General features: G+C 37.5%; 1 protein-coding gene across 2 annotated transcripts in view; it reads right to left on the reverse strand.

Moving 5' to 3' along the window:
* The window catches only part of LOC131822711 (membrane-spanning 4-domains subfamily A member 4A-like), a 28,252-nt gene extending 19,744 nt beyond the window's left edge, over nt 1-8,508 (reverse strand). For both annotated transcript variants that reach the window (XM_059159003.1, XM_059159002.1), the window contains exon 1: nt 8,313-8,508. The gene's annotated coding sequence lies outside the window, so the exon portion shown is untranslated. The remainder of the gene's footprint in view (nt 1-8,312) is intronic.
* Between the last annotated feature and the right edge of the window lie 599 nt (nt 8,509-9,107).

Genomic DNA, 9,107 nt, shown 5'->3' on the forward strand with positions numbered 1-9,107 from the left:
TTCTTTGTTGAAGATATTGGTGTCAATAATTATAAGGGATAGTGCTCTATAGTTTTCTTGTCATGTCTTTATCTGGCTTTGGTAATAAGGTAATGCTCACCTCATGGAATGAATTATGGGGTGTTTCCTCCCTTTGAATGTTTTGGAAAAGTTGATAAAGATTGGCATTAATTTTTCTTTAAATGTTTGGTAGATTTCACCAGTGAAGCTACCTGGTCCTTGGTTTTTCTTTTTGGGGAGGTTTTCAATTATTTCTTCAATATCTTTTCTAATTATAGGCCTCTTCAGACTTTCTAATTTCTTCATGAGTAAGTCTAGGTAGGCTGCATCTTTCCACGAATTTGTCCATTTCATTTAGGTTATCCAAGTTATTGGGAAACGATTGTTCATAGTACTCTCTTATAATCCTTTTATTATTTCTATAAAATCAGTATTATGTCCCTTTTCACTTATAAATTAGTTATTTGACTCATCTTTTTGTATTAGATAATCTAACTAAATGTTTGTCAATTTTGTTGATATTTTCAAAGAACAAACTCTTGGTTTCATCAATTCTCTCTATTGTTGTTTTAACTTAATCCTACTCCTATAACCCTCTCCCAGTTCTGTGGTAGCCCTGAAAACTAGAAGTCTTAGAACCATGGCAGCTACAGAAACTGGCCACTTAACAGTCTGTGAAGGGGTTAAAATAAAATTGGAAATTCTTAACAAACCCCATCTCTAGGAAATTGTCACTACTAACTTGTTTGGAAAACATCTGGAAAAGCTCTACTCATAGATCTTGTCTTTACTTGATATGTAGGACTCAAGGCTCATTCGGTGATGGCAGCCTTAACTCCAAGGTGTTTGTCAAAAGCAATTATCAGAAATTGTTTAATTCATAGCTTCCTGAGGCAGTGATACAGTTGGAGTTAAAAAAAAAAAAGCTGAATTTAAAAAATAGTTAAAAGAAAAAAACAGGAATGAGATTTCTGAAAGGACCTTGAAAAATTCTTAATATATCCCTGGGGATCTAGAAGTCCATATATGTGTATGTTGTATGTGTGCCCAGGAAAGACCTGAGAAGTTCCTAATTCCTCAACTATGTCTTATCTCAGGACTCTGTGCAAGGAAGAAGGAAAGGCTATAGAGAAATGAAATACAGGGTCATAAAGTACCAGAGTATTAAAGTTTGCTCAATGCATGCACACATGACTTAAGACAAAATGGAAGGAGACTTATTAGGAGGAGGAGGCTCTTAAAGATATCTCTTAAATCAGTAGCTGACCACTAACCTGAATCAAACAGAAATTCTGATGTGCACAGATTACACAGAATATATACTTCACAGAAGAGATCTGACAGTCACTACACAACAACAACAACACAGCAATGACAAATAGCCACAACAACAATGAATACTTGGAATGGGGTATTCTTTGAAAAGATCAACAAAACTGGAAAATCATTAGATTTTTAGAAATCATTAGAAAATCATCTAGACTGAACAAGAAGAATTGTAAGAAGAAATTACCAAAATCAGGAATGAAGTCAATATGATAACCAACCTTACAGAAAAAAAAAATTGTAAAATTCATAGATTACTATGAATAACTATATGCCAATAAATGAGATAACTTAGATGACACAGTTAAATTCTTGTAGAGATACTAATGAAACTGATGGAAGAAGAAACACAAAAGCTATATAGACCTATAACAAGCATTTAAATGAGGAAATTAAAAATTTCCTATAAAGAAAAGCCCAGGCCCATATGGTTTCACTGGTGATTGTATTAAGCATTTTAAAAAGATTCAATAATTGGGCGCCTGGGTGGCTCAGTGGGTTAAGCCGCTGCCTTCAGCTCAGGTCATGATCTCAGGGTCCTGGGATCGAGTCCCGCATCGGGCTCTCTGCTCAGCAGGGAGCCTGCTTCCCTCTCTCGCTCTCTGCCTGCCTCTCCATCTACTTGTGATTTCTCTCTGTCAAATAAATAAATAAAATCTTTAAAAAAAATAAAAAAAAATAAAAAGATTCAATAACCCCTCTTCAAAACTTCTTAAAAAAAAAACTGGAAGAGGAAGACAAAAGATTCAATAACTTTTCTTCAAAAACTCTTTTAAAAAACTGGAAGAGGAAGGATACTTCCCAATTTATTGTTCAAGGCCAGGTTACCTTGATATCAAAATCAAGAAAAGGCATCATTAAAAAAAGAAAACCACAGATGAATATCCTTTATGAACAAAGACACAAAACTTGTTTAAGGATCCAATTCAGTCAGATATGGATCTTACCGAGTCCCCTGGTCAGAGTGTTCCCCAGCCCATTCTGTAGATGAGAAAAGACACTAGAGCAACAGCAGAACACATTTTCTTCTCAAGTGCACATTCTAGGATAGACCATATGTGTGGATACAAAGAAGTCTTAGAAAATTCAAGAAAATTAAAATCACACCATTTATCTTCTCTGACATCAATGGCATGAAGCTAGAAGTCAAAACAAGAGGAAAAGAGGAAAATTCATCAACATATGGAAATTGAACAGCACTCCTGAACAACCAATGGGTCAAAAAAAGAAATTAAAGGGGAGATTTTAAAATTTCCTGAGACAAACGTGGGAACACAGCTTACCAGAACTTGTGGAATGCAGCAAAAGCAACTCTGAAGGAATTTCACAGCAATAAATACCTACATTAAGAAGTAAGAAAGATCACAAATAAACAAGCTAACTCTACCCCTTAAGGACAAGAAAAGGAAGAATAAACTGAGTCCCAAGTTCGCAGAAGAAAGGAAATAATAAAGATTAGAGCAGAAATAAATGACAGAAAACTCAAAACGATAGAAGAGTGTCCAAAATCTATAAAGAGCTTAGCAAACTCAACACCCAAAGAACAAAAATCCAATCAAGAAATGGGCAGAGGGGTGTCTGGGTGGCTCAGTGGGTTAAGCCGCTGCCTTCGGCTCAGGTCATGATCTCGGGGTCCTGGGATCGAGTCCCGCATTGGGTTCTCTGCTCAGCAGGGAGCCTGCTTCCCTCTCTCTCTCTGCCTGCCTCTCCATCTACTTGTGATTTCTCTCTGTCAAATAAATAAATAAAATCTTAAAAAAAAAAAAAGAAATGGGCAGAAGACATGAACAGACATTTCTGCAAAGAAGACATCCAGATGGCCAACAGACACATGAAAAAATGCTCCACATCACTCAGCATCAGGAAATACAAATCAAAACCGCAATGAGATACCACCTCACACCAGTCAGAATGGCTAAAATTAACAAGTCAGAAAATGACAGATGCTGGTGAGGATGTGGAGAAAGGGGAACCCTCCTACACTGCTGGTGGGAATGCAAGCTGGTGCAACCACTCTGGAAAACAGTATGGAGGTTCCTCAAAAAGTTGAAACTAGAGCTACCCTATGACCCAGCAATTGCACTACTGGGTATTCACCCTAAAGATACAAATGTAGTGATCCGAAGGGGCACATGCTCCTGAATATTTATAGCAGCAATGTCCGCTATAGCCAAACTATGGAAAGAACCTAGATGTCCATCAACAGATGAATGGATAAAGAAGATGTGGTATATATACACAACGGAATACTATGCAACCATCAAAAGAAATGAAAATCTTGCCATTTGCGACAATGTGGATGGAACTAGAGGGTATTATGCTTAGTGAAATAAGTCAATCAGAGAAAGACAACTCTCATATGATCTCCCTGATATGAGGAAGTGGAGATGCAACATGGGGGTTTTGGGAGGTAGGAAAAGAATAAATGAAACAAGATGGGATTGAGAGGGAGACAAACCATACGTGACTCTTAATCTCACAAAACAAACTGAGGATTGCTGGGGGGTCAGGGGGTCAGGAGAGGGGGTGGGGTTATGGACACTGGGGAGGGTATGTGCTATGGTGAATGCTGTGAAGTGTGTAAACCTGGTGATTCACAGACCTGTACCCCTGGGGATAAAAATACATTATATGTTTATAAAAAATAAAATAAAAATTTTTAAAAAGGGGGAAATTTCAAACCTCATTTTATGAGGCCAGCATTAGTCTGATACCAAAACCAGGAAGGGAAATACTGATAGAGATACTGGAGGAATATATCCCTGATGCATGCTAAAACTCTCAGTAAAATACTAGGAAACTGAATTCAACAACACATTGAAAGGATTGTTCACTGTGACCAAGCAGAATTTACTCCTGAAACCAAAAATTGTTCAACATATGCAAATCAATCATACATCACAGTAATAGAATGAAAGAAAAGAACCATATGATCATCTCAATAGATGCAGAAAAAAGTATTTGACAAAATTCAACATCCACTCATGATAAAACTGTTAACCTGATAGACATAGAAGAACATACTCAACTTAATAAAGGTCATATACAAATAGCCCACAGCTAATATCATACACAAAGGTGAAAGGTTGAAGGCTTTTCTTCAAAGATCAGGGACAAGACAAGGTTGTCTACTCTCACCACTTCCATTCAATATGGTACTAGCTGGACCAATCAGTCAAGAAACAGAAGTAAAAGGTATTGGAATTGGAAAGGAAGCAGTAATATTGTCTCTATTTGCAGATGATATGATTTTTATATTTAAAAAATCCTAAAGACTCAACTAAAAACCTATTAGATCTAATCAATGAATTCAGGGAAGTTGCAGGATACAAAATGAATATATACAAAATCAGTAGCATTTCTAGACACTGTGGAATTTTTGAAAAAGAAATGAAAAAATTGATCTCATTTATAACAACACCAAAAACAAAAAACACTTATGAATAAATTTAACTAAGAAGGTAAAAGATCTATGCTGAAAACTGCAAGACATTAATGAAAGAAATTGTAAACACATATAAATGGAAAAGTATTCCCTGTTCACGGATTGGAAAAATTAATCCTGTTAAAATGTCAATACCACTGAGAGCCATCTATAGATTCAATGCATTGCTTATCAAGATTTTAATGGCATTTTTTATAGAAGTAGAAAAAAACACTCCTAACATTTATATGGAAGCACAGAAGATTCCAATTAGCCAAAGAAAAACTGAAAAAGGAGAACAAACAGAAGGCATCACATTTCCTGATTTCAGGTTATACTATTAGGATTTAGTCATCCAAACAGTGTGGTGCTGCCAAAAAACAGACAGACAGACCAACAACAAAATTCAGAGCCCGGAACTAAACCCAAGCACACACGGTCAACTACTATTTGACAAGAGAGTCAAGAATACTCCATGGAGAAAAGACAGTCTCTTCCACAAATGGTGCTAGGAAAATTAGGTGAACACAAGTTGAAGAATTACACTGGACATAAATCTTACACCACTCACAAAAACTAACTCAAAATGGATAAAGACCTCAGTGTAAGACCTGGAACCATAAACTCCTACAAAGGAAACATAGGAGTAAAGCTTTTGACATGCGTCCTGATGATGAATTTTTGATATGACATCTAGAGCACAAGCAAGAAAAAATCTACAATAAACAAACAGGACTACATTAAACCAAAATCTTCTATTTATCAAAAGAAACCATCAAGAAAGGGAAAAACAACCTATGGAACGGGATAAAGGATAAAGGTATTTGCAAATCACATATCTGATAAGGGGTTACTGTCCAAAATACATAAAGAATTCATACAACTCAATAGGAAAAAAAAAATGGGCAAAGGATTTGAAAAGAAATTTCTCCAAATAAGATATATAAAACCCCAATAGATATATGAAAAGATGCTCAACATCACTAGCCCTTAGGGAAATTCAAGTCAAAATCACAAGATATCACCTTACACTGGTTAGAATAGCCATCCTCAAAAAGATGGGAGAGAACAAATGCTGGAGAGGATGTGGAGAAAAAGAAATCCTTGTACATGGTTGGTGGGAATGTAGATTGGAGCAGTAAGTGTGGGAAACAGTATGGAGGTTCCTCAAAAAATTAAAAATCATGAGAGACTATGGACTCTGAAAAACAATCTGAGGGGTTTGAAGTGGTGGGGGGGGTGGGAGGTCGGGGTACCAGGTGGTGGGTATTAAAGAGGGCACGGATTGCATGGAGCACTGGGTGTGGTGAAAAAATAATGACACTGTTATGCTGAAAATAAATTTAAAAAGCCAAAAAAAACACACTTCTTGATGCATGCAAAAAAAAAAAAAAGCCAAAAAAAACAAAAAACAAAAAAATAAAACAGTATTATCCAATAAATAAATAAATAGAAATTTAAAATAGAATGACCATTTGATCCAGCAATCACACTTTTGAGAATATGTGCAAAGGAAATGAAGACACTAATTTGAAAAGGTATCTATCCCCCCACATTCATGGCAGCATTACACACACACACACACACACACACACACACACTGGATTATTATTCAGCCATGAAAAAAAAAAAAGGAAATTCTACCATTTGTAACAACAGAGAGGGACCTTGGAGACATTATGCTAAGTGAAATATGTCAGGCAAGACAAATATTATATAATATCACTTACATGTCGAATTTTATTTTTTAAAAAATCCAAAACTCCTAGAAAGAGATCAGAATTATGGTCACTAGAGGTGAAGAGTCAGTGGGCAGAAATGGCAGAAGCTGTAAAAAGATGCAAACTTCCAGTTATAAGATCCATAAGTACTAGGGATGCAACGTACAATATGATGACTATAGTGAACATGACTATGTAATATATAGGAAAGCTGTTAAGAGAGTAAATCCTGTAATTCTTATCACAAGGAGAAATTTCCCCCCTTTTTTTTCTTTTTCTTTTTATTGTATTTATAGGAGAAGATGGAGGTTAGCTTAACTGACTGATCATCACTTCACAACATATAAATGAAATGATCATGCTGTACTCCTTAAACTTATACAACGATATACGCCAATTATTTTTTAATAAACCTAGAAAAGAAAGAAAAAAAAGACTCAGTTATTTCCTTCTTGTACCATAGAGACCAAAAGTATTGTAAAAGTAACTACTGGTAATTCTTAGTCCAAATAAAGGTGTATTTTAGTGTACTTTTTTAATGCAAATAAATTTCTGCGTTCACCTCTCAGACTTATCTTCAGATTGAGGATTTAGGTGATGTAGGCCCTATCTTGTCAAACATCCTTGGTGGTTCTTCCTCTCTATTTAATAAGACTTTGAGTTTCCCACAAGCAAACACTATATTATAATAACACTTCCAAATGTCTCTAATGGTCTTTCCATATTCTGTGGCAACATATATCTGGTCCTGGTAATTTGGGGCTGATGCTCTGGTCCTTCTAATGAACTCTGACTATACATTTGCTTAACTGCCTCCTTCTTTCCTACCACAGAAATCCGTGTGTAATTGCCTAGGGAAGATAAAGTCCTCAAGGATAAATACGTGTTTACCCTCTAGGTCTGGACTTCCCTATTTTCAAATAAAAAGGAAACCAAAACAACAAAAAAGTTTGGAAAGGTATGAGGAACATTTCCTCTAGATTGGGGAAGACTCTGAACTGTAGTATTACCATATTATTTGCGATATGTGTTGGGCTGTTGACAAGTAGAGTGTCTTCCTGTTATTGCTGTTCCTGCTACAAATGTGGAGAAACCTAGAAAACATCCCACTTTTCTTCTACTGATGCCAAATCTTCTTGGGGGTGAGTACCGCCACCCATCTTTTGTTTCCTACTGTTTTATCACCAACTCCCTCCTGAGTCCCAAGTGCCAATGAGGGAGCTGGACAATGGTCTTCATCAAACTTAAATCTACAAAATCCCTTTCCTCAGTAGACTTCCTCACAGGTATCTTCAGTCTGTGGCATGGCGTCTCGTGAATGCTGCCCTGGAATGGTTGGAGAACTAGGTCAGACCACAGTGTACCCCAGGGACTGCTTAAGACTGGGGACCCCACCTTCGCCTGACAGCATCTCCACCAAATTCTTCACGTGACAGGCCCTTTTTGACTGCTGAATTATAAAAATGATGTCAGAGACAGAGAATAAAGAACACGAAAGAAGGAGACTCAAGAGTATATGAAATACTTAGTGAAAAAATATAAAATATTGCTTTCGGTTTCCCTAAGAGCCTAGGGATGTAGGGATCAAACATAATTGTGACCACCTTACCCAGGCTCAGCCTCTAGGAGCCTGTCCTTACCACCATCCTCTGCAACAAAGAATGTTCTCCAACCCACCCCTCCCAACATACACTTAAAGGTGCACTAGACCCACCCCCAACCCAGAATACCAGCTCCTGCTGTGAGAAGTAACTTGATCCTCTCTCATTCCACTCTCAGTCACCCTAGAACCAGCAGATGAAAAGCCCATCAGCCCCAGAGCCTAGAAAGGCATGCCCTACCTTTCTTCAGGCCTGCAATGTCTGCAGTGCGTCCTATGAGTGCCGGAGACTCTGGGCAAGTGCCTTCAGTCCAGATAAAACACTTGGCCCCACTCCACACCTCACTCAGGTCAATTCTGCATTCCTCTCCTGCAGTTTTTCTGATCCCCAAAGGCAGTGCTGAGTATTTCTGAGTGCACAGCTGCTTCCTTTTTTATGTCGGAAGTGCTAACTGATTTAGCATCCTTAATACGAGTGTGGGTGTCTGTTGTGAAATTTGCTGAATGAGCAGTGACTGCCTCATACAGTCTTTTATAGGAAAATAATAGCATGTGTAATACCGTGTATATAGTCTATAATGTGTCATTACTGTGTGTATCGGTGGAGATCAGTGGCTAAGGATTTACTGTGGGTCACACTCTGCTCAAAGGTCTTTATATACATACATAAACTAATTTAATGACTTAAAAATTTTTTTTTATTTTTTCAGTGTAACAGTATTCATTATTTTTGCACCACACCCAGTGCTCCATGCAATCCATGCCCTCTCCAATACCTACCACCTGGATCCCCCAACCTCCCACCCCCCGCCCCTTCAAAACCCTCAGATTGTTGTTCAGAATCCATAGTCTCTCATGGTTCACCTCCCCTTCCAATTTCCCCCAACTCCCTTCTGCTCTCCATCTCCCCTTATCCTCCATGCTATTTGTTATGCTCCACAAATAAGTGAAACCATATGATAATTGACTCTCTCTGCTTGACTTATTTCACTCAGCATAATCTCTTCCAGTCCCATCCATGTTGCTACAAAAGTTG

The sequence above is a fragment of the Mustela lutreola genome, chromosome 1 (assembly GCF_030435805.1).
Source record: "Mustela lutreola isolate mMusLut2 chromosome 1, mMusLut2.pri, whole genome shotgun sequence".
Lineage (NCBI taxonomy): Eukaryota > Metazoa > Chordata > Mammalia > Carnivora > Mustelidae > Mustela > Mustela lutreola.